The following is a 14843-nucleotide window of genomic DNA, read 5'->3' as shown; positions in this document are numbered from 1 at the left end:
TGTCCCCCAGATAGCTATTCAAAACATGACTGCTTCCTCAAAGACTTTCTTTAAAAGATGCATATCAGTTTCGGCTATGATGCAATTTTGGCTCTTCAAGGCTCTTGAATTCTGATAACAATTACGCACTTTAAAAAGTGGCTCATCAGATTTAATCAAAAAAAAAAAAACTTCATGTAGTAACAAGCAATTTAACTTTTTTTTTTCAGCTCAAAAAATGACTGAAAGAATCGTTCATTCAAAGGATTTATTTAGGTTGAATAAAATAGTTAATTTACTTGTTATCACAATTATTTTTTAAGTAGATCTGACGAACCACTTTTTACAGTATGTGAGGATTTGGGTGCAAACCTAGGGCTAGTTTACAAAAGTTGGTTTTACATATTATGTGTATTACATATACAGTCTAATGGGTTCTTAAGGCTTTTTTGTTTGGTTTGAGCTGAATCAGCAGAAACAAGGAGACTTTTCTCTGTACAGCTCATAAAATGTGTAGAACTTATGGGTTGATGTGCATGAATTTGGTGAAGAAGAAATGAATTGTTTTGATATTAATATAGTAGCTAATCAGACTCTCATTCTCTTTCCTATTGTGCTTGTTTCTAAATGAATCAGTTTGTGCATGTTTGAGTAAAACAGACTCAAGGCTTTGCAGGTGCTGCTGGCAGATGTTAATGGGTCATTAGCAGCTACTCATTGTTTCCCCAAAAAAGAAACCATGTTAGTCATGCTCATCTCATTACCACCTGTACACACACCTGTGGGAGAATGAGTCGAAATCAGGCATCAATAATTGCTAAAGTATCGTTACAGATGTACCTTCCACTTTTATGCTAATGAGCATGCTGTAGATCTAATGCTTGAATTGTTAATTAAATTATTATATCACCAAAGACTGAGTTATGACACTTTTCTCTTAATTTCTCAAATAATTGAGAAAGATCTTCACTGGCCCATGTAGCTCATAGGTTATCTTAGCTGACATCCAGTGAGAGCAACAGTGGCTGCATGTTCCAGCCAATGATATCATATAATGGATACTTCTACTGAATTCAAAACACACTTTGGACTTTTAACTGATTTTGGCTTTAGACTAAAATCATTTTACTTTGATAGGCCTTGTACTTTAGTTATCACCGTTGTTGTAAGAAAATCTTGTATCTCCAGAATGCCAACTTTACAGGAGAAGGAAAAAACCTACTTTACATTTAATGTAAGTCAATTGAACCAGAGATTTTTCCAAGTCATTTTGGGCCGTTTCTTTTAGTCCATACATCATGAAATTTACACACATTGTAAAGGGCCACAAGTGTTTTCAAATTATGTCAAAAACTGAAAAATGTCAAAAATGGAGATACAAGGTTTTCTTCCGGCATGCTTATTGTATTAAAGTAAACCATCCATTTTATCACGTCCAAAACAATCAAAACACTATCAAATCTTTATGAAATGTTTTAGTAGTGACTGAGAACGGAGTGACGGAGAAGCGGCTTAGAAAATGGATGGATGGATGTTTTGGTAGTTTTTAGCTAATTTTGAACTAAAAAACGCAGCCATGATGTGACAATCAAACCCAGCTTAACGGTTGTGCACAAATAAAATCATATTTTTTTGCAAAAAGTATTTGCAAAAAAAAAGTGTTTTGGTAGTGACAGTTCTTAATGTTTCACACTGATTTTCAGACTTTGACACATTTACTTCTGAACAATGGGATCTGGCCATGAAGTACAGGGATGCAGCCTCACTCCCTGATCAATCTAAATCTTTCAACTTCGCTTTAAAAGAAGTCAAAAAGATCTTTAAAAACAGCGATAAAAGCCCCAGAAATGTAGGTATTATTTTCACAAGTGTAAATTTAGGGGTTAGAGTTTAGGACGGACACCTCCAACTAGAAAGCACCCTATAAATGATGATTTTGTATATATTTAATTTATCAATTAATGCCTTGGGTTTAGATAAATCATAAAATAATACATGTAAATATTTAAGGTCTGAATACTTTTTACGTTTTGTTTTACTACTTCAGTAATATTCCGTGCTCTGTATGTTAGGTAGTCATATGAAAAAATTTAATAAAATAGAATAAAATAAAACCCTGGTCCAATTGCATACTTTGTTGATTTTTGAAGTGAACAAAAGTTAAATCAGCCCTACTGAGAACACACATCTGCATATTTAATACACAGCTACTGTTTACTGTTTAAAAGTCATGGTACATTTTTATATTTTTATTTTTTCTCAACATGTCGACCTCAAATAACTAGAAATTGCACATTAAAAGTGAGAGAAAAAATGCAATATTTAAACTTTCTCCCTTGGAGGTGTGGACTCGAGTTATATGACACCAGTGACTCGGACTTGAGCCTCATGGCTTGGAAAGACTTGAGGTTCATGGTGGGAGAAACATGGAGAGTCGGCCTACAGGCCGTGACTCTGCACCGCCGCTTCCTTTTCATGTGAACGGATTCGTTTCCTGCCGTAAATCTGATATTAGATGTCTGTCGCTTTGGTCGTGCTCGGTTTATTTCAGAGGAGCGTTAGGGCTCAGGCTCGCCTCCATTAGCTGGAAACAAGCGGAGCGTCAGCGGCATCAATGCGCCCTCACTCGACACTTAAACGCCGCTCGTACTGGAGACACTCACCAGGCGAACTGACCAATTTCCTCATGGTAGCAAAACAAATGAAACACAGCGTCTCTGTTTGGCTGATTTTAACAGCTTCTGCAGGGAAAACAAGCACAGCACTCACCACACGGCTGAAGTTCACTTACCATTCGCCAGCTTTGTGGAATTTGCTGTTCCACCTTAAATGGTGCAGCAGTTAGGCGGCGGAACAGAACTGCTGCACCAATTAAGGTGGAATGGAAAAAACTGAAATATGAAGCTTGCGAAAAGTCTTCATACAGTCATACAGTCATACAGTCATACAGCCATACAGTCACACAGTTGTACAGCCATACAGCCATACAGTCACACAGTCGTACAGCCATACAGCCATACAGCCATACAATCATACAGTCGTACAGTCGTACAGCCATACAGCCATACAATCATACAGCCGTACAGCCATACAGTCATGCAGCCGTACAGTCATACAGCCATACAGTCACATAGTCTTACAGCCATACAGTCGTACAGCCATAAAGTCACACAGTCATACAGCCATACAGTCATACAGTCACACAGTCATACAGCCATACAGTCATACAGTCACACAGTCATACAGCCATACAATCATACAGTCGTACAGCCATACAGTCATACAGTCATACAGTCATACAATCATACAGCCGTACAGCCATACAGTCATGCAGCCGTACAGTCATACAGCCATATAGTCACATAGTCTTACAGCCATACAGTCGTACAGCCATAAAGTCACACAGTCATACAGCCATACAGTCATACAGTCACACAGTCATACAGCCATACAGTCATACAGTCATACAGTCATACAGCCATACAATCATACAGCCGTACAGCCGTACAGTCATACAGCCGTACAGTCGTACAGCCGTACAGTCGTACAGCCGTACAGCCGTACAGTCATACAGTCATACAGCCGTACAGCCACCGTCATTCTGCTGCCTTTTCTTTGAACTGTGTTCAGCTCAGTCGTTTTGGTGATGGAAGTCAAGAGTAAATCTAAGGTGGACTGACCAGATTCGTCTGCATAGTGATATTCAACTTTACTGTATTATATAGTCAAAGTGCCTTGTTGATGTTCTAAGAGGAGCACATTCTCTATGTGGAGAACGGAGGTGTTTCAAGTTTCGAGAAGGTCTCGAGTCTTGACACTATCTGACCGCGAGTTTGCACTGAATTTAGGTGACAACAGTTGTCATCTAAATTCAGTGCAAACTAGCAGTTGTTTTTAGTGTGCTGAGCTGGTTTTAGTGCTGAGCTGGTTTTTATTTTGCCCAATGTTCCAAAAAATATTAAGCTTTTTTATATTAACTTTCAATATTTAATAATAACTTTTCATATGTAGAGCACGACTGATTGTGTTTACTAGTAGGCCCGTCACGGTTATCTGTGTACCATGGATTTTGTATTTTAGTTGGAAGGATAAGAAATAAATAAAATAAATAATAAAACATATAAATAAATAATAAATAATAAATAAAATAAAGCCATACGCTGCCAACACGCTGTCATTAAAAGGCTACAGTACTGACACCACTATTCAGTGTTATGGCCTTAAATTAGCCGAAGAAGGCAGACTGGCTTGTTTACGACTCGAAGATTAGGACTATTGACTTGGGACTCGGCTTCAATGAGTTGAGACTTACTTGATACTTGCAATGCACTGACTTGTTCCCACCTCCGTTCTCCACATAGAGAATGCGTTCACTTAGACAATCAACAAAGCTATTTGACCATATAATATAATAAAGTTTCCCCGATTCCCCGGCCGGGTGACTGGGGTCCTCTCTGTGTGGAGTCTGCATGTTCTCCCCGTGTCTGCGTGGGGTTCCTCCGGGTTCTCCGGTTTCCTCCCACAGTCTAAAGACATGCAGTCAGGCCAATTGGACATGCTGAATTGCCCCTGGGTGTGAGTGACTGTCTGTGTCTGTCTGCCCTGTGACGGACTGGCGACCTGTCCAGGGTGTATCCTGCCTACCCCCCCCCCCCGCGACCCTGAGGGGGAAGCGGCTTAGACGATGGATGGATGGATATAATAAAGTTGAATATCACTATGCAGACGAATCTCATCAGTCAACCTTAGATTTATTGTTGACTTCCATGATTTTCTGGCTTGTCAAGATTTCATTACTTTGCAGTGTGAAAACATAAAACGTGCCCTGTGCTAAATGCGCGACTAAATGAGTGATAAAACAGGAGGAACTACATCTACAGAAGGTAAACGTCCTCTGTTGTTGGTTTTGGAAATGACCTTATTACAGGATAACGATTATAGTGACTCACTGACTCTCGTAGCTCCGCCACTCTTTGAATTTTAAGTGGTAAAAATAGGAAGCACTGCTGAAAGAGTCGGAGGCCGACGCAGTGGGCAGCTGTGCTTTTGTCGTATCTCCGGATGCTAACGAGCGAAGACGTGAACGGCGGAGAAGTGCTCAGCAAAACACACACACAGCCTATCGCGTAAACTTGGAGAAAGTCTTTTTTCTCCCAGAGCCTTTTCTCCTGCGTCCTCAGAAGAGAAACATGAAATATGGATTTGATATTTGAATTTGCATACTTTCACAAACGCATGAGACGAATAGCAAGGATCAAAGTCGCTGCTGCTTTTATTTCCTCCCTCTTCACGGAAGTCTTCAGTCCTTATTTTGCTCTCCTGCGTCTGAAATGGATTCATGTTGTCAGAAAAATACAGATTGCGCCGACATGTTGGATGAGTTTTTACCTCAGATCCATCAAAGTCGACGAGGAAGCAGCGAGCGCGTTCCCAGATTGCTGAAATAAGCAGGAAACCACACACTGCAGTTAAAATGATTTCACAGAACATCCAAGCAAATGGCCCTCGTGTGCAAAGAAAACCCCGAATACACACTAACAGATAAAATACACTGCAAAACACACTTTATTAGAAACACCTAGCCTGTACTTCCACTCACTGGCCACTTTATTAGAAACACCTACCTTGTGCTTCCACTCACTGGCCGCTTTATTAGAAACACCTAGCCTGTGCTTCCACTCACTGGCCACTTTATTAGAAACACTTACCTTGTGCTTCCACTCACTGGCCGCTTTATTAGAAACACCTACCTTGTGCTTCCACTCACTGGCCACTTTATTAGAAACACCTACCTTGTGCTTCCACTCACTGGCCACTTTATTAGAAACACCTACCTTGTGCTTCCACTCACTGGCCACTTTATTAGAAACACCCACCTTGTACTTCCACTCACTGGCCACTTTATTAGAAACACCTACCTTGTGCTTCCACTCACTGGCCACTTTATTAGAAACACCTACCCTGTACTTCCACTCACTGGCCACTTTATTAGAAATACCTACCTTGTGCTTCCACTCACTGGCCACTTTATTAGAAACACCTAGCTTGTGCTTCCACTCACTGGCCACTTTATTAGAAACACCTACCTTGTGCTTCCACTCACTGGCCACTTTATTAGAAACACCTACCCTGTACTTCCACTCACTGGCCACTTTATTAGAAATACCTACCTTGTGCTTCCATTCACTGGCCACTTTATTAGAAACATCTACCTTTTACTTCCACACAGGTCGCTTTATGAGCTCCACCTGATATAGAGTGTACACTTACAATCTGTAGTCCATCTGTTGCTGCACAGTTCTCTCTGCCCCAGTCATTGTTGGTCAGTTTCTCATCACAGGACTGCTGTGGACCAGATATTATTTGGAGGCTGGACTGTTCTCAGCACAGCAGCGACACTGACATGGTAGTGGTTATTCAAGAGTTTATGTTTTAGTAGCTAATATATTAGACATGCATGCTTTCCAATGAACATACCACATGAGGATCATAGCGTGTGGATCTTTTCTGGTGTAGTTTTGACAAACCCCAGCAACTACACATCATGTGGGAACAACAGTTTGTGGTTGGTCAGATCGCATGTCAGTCAAATCTCCTTTTTCTGTCATAGCATCTGATTCATGGCCATGTTGAGCAGTAAACCCCTCCAAACTTTCTCACAGTAATGCTGCGTCCATGTACTGGCATTGAAAATACCATTCCATGCCATTCCACAGCAGTGGGCACTGACGGTAGCAAACAGTCAGGGAAACAGTGCCATCATAACAGCATTAGTGCCAAAAATGGACGATGATTATAGTGAGCATGGATGACCACTACAAATATTCAATATGTGATGTTTGATAAAATGGACAGATTATAGACTATTAAAAACAATATCAGTGATAGAAAGCTCTTTGAGGCCCAGGTAGTGCCTACTGGAAATTTTGGCCTGAGAACCACGGCTTCAGTCCCAAATTTGTATTACCCTATGTTCAGGGACTTTTCGCCACTTGTCGCCCAGATCGCCGATCGCTCATCGTCTGTGGATGTTTCTGAACTCCAGAGGACTGTTAGTTGCCATGGTTTCACTGACGCCAAGCACGAATCAGATGTGCTCCCGCTAAAATGAAAAATCCTGGAGAGAAATCGCTTGTGCGCTTATTTTTATTCAATGCTTGTGTCTGTGCAGTCAGTTTGGGGGGGGATGAACTAAAAAAGCCATTTGGTCTTTGTTTTTACTGTGTGTTCGCAGCGAAAGCACTGCTGCCGTCATTCCGCCCATAGTAGGAACAATGATCTAGGAACCAAAAACGGTGCTCTGTGCTGAATTCCTACTGGTTATCGCCACATTGCTTCGCTTCTTATTTACTTAAAGTTAAACTTCACCACATCACTGACTCCGCCCACTTTGCCTTGCCACGCCTCCTGTTGCCGGAAATCTCAAGCTCTAATTGGAAACGAACTACCTCAGGCTGCTTTGTTGCATCGTGTCGCTGCCGGTGTGAATACAGGGCTAGACGTTGTTTATCTGAAACCCCTGATTGATCTGAAACCCCTGATTGTGGCTCTAATAGTTGTTTTTGTGACTTTTTTTGCAAAAGTGCGTGTAGTTTTCTGCACATCCTTTCTGCATATAAATATGCTGAATCCTGTTACTGAATAGACTTAAATGTGTTAATTACAGGCAGGGATGAGAGGAGACTGTCCAGCAAAACGGGAATAATAAACCTGGCCAATGAGACACGACGTATTTACCAAAAACTGTGCCGGTTTTTCCGCCTCTGTGCTGCTATCACGCCAGATTATTAAATCTGTTTTGGCTGTTCTCTCCTGGCGCTCATCTGTAAGGGGGCTGTTTTTCCTCCTGTTTTCCTTTTCCCCCTCTGAGTGATGGCGAGAGAAAAAAGAGGGGTTTATCTCTGTGGAGAGAGACGTGTGATGACTCACCTCATGCATTTTGTGCAAGAGTGTGTGTGTGTGTGTGTGTGTGTGTGTGTGTGCAAGAGAAAAAGAGAGATGACTCTGACCAGGCTTTATAAAGGGTATCATGATGAAGTCTTTTTTTTTTACAGACAACGATGGAAGGCGAGAAGAAAATAAGAGGTTGAGAAAGAAACAGTACAAAAAGGAAGATGACTCAAGCACTAGTGGCACTTCAGAAACAGGAAACATGCCCCCAATTCATTGTGTTTCAGCTTTGGACATGCACTCTCAAACTAAAACGTCTAAAAAGCATTGCATGGCCAGCCAAGTAAACAAGGGTAAACAAGGGTAGGCAGTGTGGGGGATACATGGGCATCTGTATGAAATATGGAATGAGCATGATGCCCAAGTAACCAAATATGAATATGACTGGAATGGACAGATAATGAGCTCACAGATTTCCGCTCAAAAAATCCCTGAACGTTTTTTTTTTTTTAACAGCCCAACCTGCCTGCAGGATGCCAACTAGTCTTGCTTCAAACTGGCGCACCCTACAGAGCCTGCCCTCGCTACTCTCCACAGCCTTCAACACAGTCAAACACAAGATCCTCCTGTCCACCCTCGCTAAGCATGGAAGCACTGTGCCACAGTGCTTTGAGCCCTGCCTGGAGGAGTGCACTTATCAAGTAACATGGACAGCTATACTGATAAGATTGGGCCTCATTCTTCAATATCTTGTGTTGTGTTGAAAGTTAAGTTGAAAGCAAAATCTGGACCATCTGGGGATCCCTGAGGACCAGTTTTAGAACCTCTGCCCTAAAGAACTATGTTTGTAAAAGAGATTTGATGTAAGGTTTAACCTTCTGGGGTCCATGAAGTCCCTGTATCAAATTTGATGTTTCTATATCTGTTTGTGTATCTTTGTGATGATCCAGCTCAGGAATCCAGTTCAAACCCTTCCTGACTCTGTAGAGCCGCCCTTTCCATCTTATTACAAGATCCTATGAGACTCACACCTGGAGTTATGAGCCTGTGAAGAGGGGCTGAGATGCACGTCATCTGCCTCTCACTGTGCTGAACTGGTGGATTCGTGTGTCCGTCTAAATTCTGTATGAAACTGACCAATGGACACTCAGGTAACCACTAAGGACTGACCGTCACACCGGAAACCCTTCGTTCTTCATTCAGTCCACATCGGAGACTCGTGTAAAACGGCGTCAGAGAGTTTACAGCTGCTGAAGCTGCTGCAGTGGGCGTGGAAAGCAGTGATGAAGATAACGGAGCGTTTAGATATGAAACCTATGAGGACCGTGTTCTATGAAGAGACTTTAGAGAGTTTCAGAAGAGATGAGAAAATGTCCTCAGACCCAGGAGGGTTAACGTAAATTAAGGGGTTCTTCCTACATGTTATGTGGAGGTTTTTACATTGTTCTGCACAAACACATCTCATTTACAAAAAGAGTTCTCCAAAGAAGTGTCCTCTGAAAAGTTCTGTAGGGAACCTAAAGTTGTTTTTCTTTGGCAGGGGTCGGCAACATGTGGCCACTTTTTGTTCCCTAAAAAACTTACAATAGACGGTTCTTTAGAGAACCATTTTAATAAATTAGTTGTGTGAGCATAAAGAGCTATTTTAAAGAACCTATGCATGATGCAAAAGGTCTAAAAAGAAACCCTTCATTATATACTTAAAAAGATTGTTCTTCAAGAAAGGTTCTTTTAGTAAAGGCAGTGGTTCTATTTCGAACTGTGCATTTTATGTAGAACCATTTCATGCTTAAATGGTTCCTTGCGTAGTGCTGCTATTATGTTGTCAAGCTTGTAACAGTAGAATAACCCTTTTTTGGTGCTATATAGAATATAGAACCTTTCTGAAAGAGGTTCTGCTACTGTTATGTCATGGACACAACAATTTTTACAATGGTTCTATATAGCACCAAGAAGTGTTCTTCTATTGTCACAACACTCTTAGCAAAAAGTGTTCTATGCACTATCAAAAAGGAATTCTTTGGCTTGTAATAATAGTGGAACCCTTTTCAAAAAGGTTCCCTACAGAACCATCTACAACACACTTCCCTTAGTTTAAAGAACCCTTTCATGATGCAAATAACCTTTTAATCATGCAAAAGGTTCTTTGTGTGTTCATAGTTCTATATGGAACTGTCTTTCCTAAACCCTGAAGAACCACCTTTTTAAGAGTGAACCTTAATATTGTAACAGTAGCAGAACCCTTTCGGTGCTATGTAGAACCATTTTCAAAAAGGTTGTATGTAGAACCATCTACAGCACATTCTGCATCAGTTTAAAGAACCCTTTCATAATGCACAGAGCCCTTTAATCATGCAAAAAGTGTTCATGGATCTACGTAGAACCATTTTTTTCCACCAAAGAATCCTTGAAGCACAATCGTTTTTAAGAATGAAATTTGACGTTGTAACAATAGCAGAACCCTTCCGGTGCTATATAGAACCGTTTTCCAAAACGTTTCTATATAAAATCATCTACAGCGCATTCTCTGTCAATCTGAAGAACGATTCCATGATGCAAATGGTTATTTGAGTGTTCATGGTTACCAAAGAACCCTTGAAGAACCACCTTTTTAGAGTGTAGATAGTAACGCATGCACTAAGACGTTCACCCTGACTGCATTAGACCTCCCTCACCTCCTAAACTCCAATTTCACTCCTGCTTATAAACACTCACTCTGTCACCTTCACACACAGCACAATCCCAACACTTCACTCTCTCTCTCTCTCTCTCTCTCGAACATTATGACTCAGTCTCTCTCTCTCTCTCTCTCTCTCTCTCTCTCCTCTCTCTCTCTCTCTCTCTCTCTCTCTCTCTCGAACATTATGACTCAGTCTCTCTCTCTCTCTCTCTCTCTCTCTCTCTCTCTCTCTCTCTCTCTCTCTCTCTCTCTCTCTCTCTCTCTCTCTCTCTCCTCTCTCTCTCTCTCTCTCTCTCTCTCTCCTCTCTCTCTCTCTCTCTCTCTCTCCCTCTCTCTCTCTCTCTCTCTCTCCTCTCTCTCTCTCTCTCTCTCTCTCTCTCCTCTCTCTCTCTCTCTCTCTCTCTCTCTCTCTCTCTGCTCATTATCCATCTCAAACTTCACTGAATGATCCACAACAATCAGTGTCAACCCCGACCTTTACATGCTCTCTTTCACTCTCTCACAAACACACATCACGAGTGAGCGAGGTGGAGAGAAGGAAGGACAGCGAGACAGACAGACAGAAAGGTCTTCACATTGTTTTCGAGGTGTGTAGAGCAGCTTAAACTCACAGTCAAGCAGTAAAACTGCTGCCACTGCGGTGAAATAATGACTCAAGCAGAAGCTCCGTTCCCAAAAAGCACGATCTGGACACGGGGATCCAGAACTCGATAGTCTCGTAGGTTTTTTTTATGGGATTTAATGTGGAAACAGTGACGGGACACCCTCAGCAGTGCCTGGTTCTCAGCCGACCTCAGGACAGCTGTGCTTTGGCCACAGACCCAACTGCCCGCTGTGTTTATCTCTGTACGAGACACTACGCTGCCCAGAGCAGCACTGACTCGATGCTGTTAACTCGTCTCTTCTTCAAAAGCAGCTTTTTAATGGAAGGTTCCATCGATGGCCTCTTCATGAAGTTATTTCCAGCTACTTCAATGTCGTGACTATCTATTTATTTTTTTTACAAAAGTATGTCTGAACCATCATTTACAAGCAAAATACAGTGATGATGCAGCAATAATGCTAATATCAGTCATTTAGAAGTCCAGCGCTCGCAAACAAATGTGGATAAACAAAGTGGAAAGCTCCAGTTCCCCTGGAAACAAGCTGTAACGCAACGGGATGAGAGAGGAACAGAGGAGTTGGATCTCCAGCCACTGTTGCTCTCACTGGACTTTGATGGTGAAAATTGAAAACAGCATTCACCTTGTTTTCATGTTCACAATGAAAATAATGTTACAGAACGAATTAATTTCTCATCTAAATCACTTACATACCTGGGTTTTGGGGGGTGGGGGTGTGCTGGGGGGGGGGGGGGGGGGGGGGTTGCTGGAGCGTTCATTGGGCAGAAGGCAGGAGGACAGGCGACTTTTTCCTTTCACTCCACTACATTTCAGAGTCTAATATCCGACTTTTTCCTCCTACATTTTGTGAAGTCGTTCCTTTTGGTTTCTGTGTGTATAAAAACGTAACATGTCAAAACGAAAGAAGCGCAAAGCCAGAGCACCAATCAGGGCCCAGCGGTCACTTTGTTTAGAGCTGGTTTTGACCTGTTGGTCAGACCGACCCAGTGCAGCACGCGGTTCAACGTCAGCGCAGCAGCGTAAAACTTTGGGAGAGTCTGTTCAACATAAATGATGAACTAACCTAAGTTTGTGTAAACAGAGCTCAATATAGAAATATGTCCACATATGCAGTCGAGACTGACGCGGCTTTTTTCTGAATTTCTACAAACACCATTTCATTTTATAGTAAATGAGTTTGGGCTGGTTTATGTTTATGAACAGACGCCTACAGATCAACATAGTAAAGGAGCTCATCTGTGATCCTGAGTTTAAAGCCAGTTTTTATTCAACATAAACTTGGAACTAAGTTGTAAATAAATCTGAAACTGAAACTTTGCTTGTGTGTAAAAAGTGATTTCAGAGCCACTCGGTTCTCCCTGATGGAAACTGTTTACCTTCAGTGTTTTGTGCTTCTGATCATTTTAATAGACGTCAGCGTCACTAATTAATGACGTTCTATTAAAAGACTGGTTTACCAAGAGAGACGCTGGAGGACTTTCACCTGAAATGAGTTCATGAAGCCAGTCTGGTTATAAAAATGATAGCAGGACATCAGAGCCAGAATTACTCTTTTAGTACTTTTACTTTATACTTAAGTACATTTGAAGGGAAATACTTTAGTACTTAGACCTCAAGTGGAGGTCTAAAGGGAGGAACTTCTACTTTTACTGGAGTATCTCTACTTTAACTCAGGCATGATATTTTCTAGTTATTAAAATCATGATTATCAACACCAACCTCCAATTCTACTGCCAGTGTTTGTCTATGGAGATTGCAAGGCTATGTGCTTGATTATATACACCTATTAGCAATGAGTATGGCTGAAACACCTGAACTCAATTAAGAGGGGTGTCCACATATTTTTATTATTGGCAATGTACTGTATTAACCTACCAACACTGCTGAACTTCAGACACCAAACATGTCTTGGCTGATCAACTATAAAATTGGGAAAATTAGTTCTTTTTGTCAGTTATTGCTATAATTTTTGTGTTGCTATGTGTTGCACTTGAAATGGCTTTGAAAGAAACAGGCCTCCCCCTATTCTCTACATCGCAGTTTAACTTCTGCTAACAAACACTACAACACTTCACTCTGTCACTTTCACATGCAGTACAATCCCAACACTTCATTCTCTCCTTCAAGAACATGATATGACTCAGCATCTCTCTGTTTTTCTCCACTTATTGTCCTCTGGGGATGAGCCACAGTTTTCGAGATAGTCAGGAAAAATATTGAGTAGCAAATGAGAGTATTTGATAAGCAAAATAGCTTCTCTCTAATGTTATATGTTTGCAAATGTAGGAACTATTTAGTGCCTGAACATCTGCAGTCCATTACAGGACAGTTGCATCTTATGTTTCAGTAAGAGTTTTGAATCTTTTTCGTCCATCTAGAGTTGCAGAATTGCACCAATATGCAAGCTGTGTGGTTGGATGGCATAGTGGGTAACCCCCTCTGCCTTGTATGCAGAAGACTGGGGTTCAATCCCCTGTCTGGGCGAACACCTTGCACTATACCAGTAAGAGTCCTTGGGCAAGACTCCTAAGACCACCTTCACCTACCTGTGTACAATGATCAAATTTTAAGTGGCTCTTGATAAGAGCGTCAGCCAAGTGCCATAAATGTAAGCTCACTTAAAATTACACTTGGGTGTATATTTTTCATATGTACACATATTTAATGCAATGAAACTATTCAACATCATTTAGTGAATTTGGTATTTGTAAAGATATTGAAGATGGGAACAAACTCAAGAGGATATGGGAGATCAAAAATAGACAAAATAAACTGCTTAAAGTACTGACCAAATTATGCAAATGAACCCGGAAAACAGCCCAACGGTCAGCAGACTAGAAAAGGTCAGTTTATATCCCAATAAGAAAGAAGAATTTAGGTTGATCTTGAACTTAAACCTGAAACTACTGAAGCAAAAATTTGACAGCAAACATTTCATGGCTGATCAATTTCACTGAACTAACGTTTTAACACAAGCTAAATTATTAGATCTTATGTTTTATGAATGCCCCAGTGAGGTTAAACCATTACCATGTCAACATAACTGTGGAATTTATGATCATTTTATCAAGAAATTTGTTTTGCTGCTGCTTTACGGAGCAAAACGTCATCGTTTTTTCCATTTTTACACGACCATTTTCCAGCCTCTGGCTGGAAATATGTCTGACATATTGCTGTTGTCGGAACAAAACCTTGTATCTCCAAAATGGTAACTTTACAGGAGAAAAAAAAAACGTACATTGCTTTTAATGTAAGTCAATGGAACCAGACGGTTTTCCAAGCCATTTTGGTCCATTCTCTATGAAATTTACATACGATGTAAAAAACAACAGGTACTTTCAAATTATATCAAAAACTGGAAAACGTCAAAAATGGAGATACAAGGTTTTGATCCGACAACAATGATATGTAAATGAGCTCCGTTCTGATCGCCTCATTCAAAAAGTAGTCTGGGCTGAAACACTCCTTATAACTTCAGTGTGAATGGGCAGAGCTCAACTTCTGTGCAGAATAGGTGGATGTATGTAAATTCATAGGTTTTCGTGACGTCACAATTCAAAATGAGCTGTTTTTGCAGGTCAGTTTCTTATATCGGCCGCATGGACCTGTGAGTGAAATGTATTTGGAACATCCACAATGTTAAAAAGTGAGTAGATTTTGGTTTTCCATGA

This window comes from Pygocentrus nattereri, chromosome 6 (assembly GCF_015220715.1).
Source record: "Pygocentrus nattereri isolate fPygNat1 chromosome 6, fPygNat1.pri, whole genome shotgun sequence".
NCBI classification, from domain to species: domain Eukaryota; kingdom Metazoa; phylum Chordata; class Actinopteri; order Characiformes; family Serrasalmidae; genus Pygocentrus; species Pygocentrus nattereri.
The sequence above is the reverse complement of the archived record's forward strand: the minus strand, read 5'-3'. Positions refer to the sequence as shown.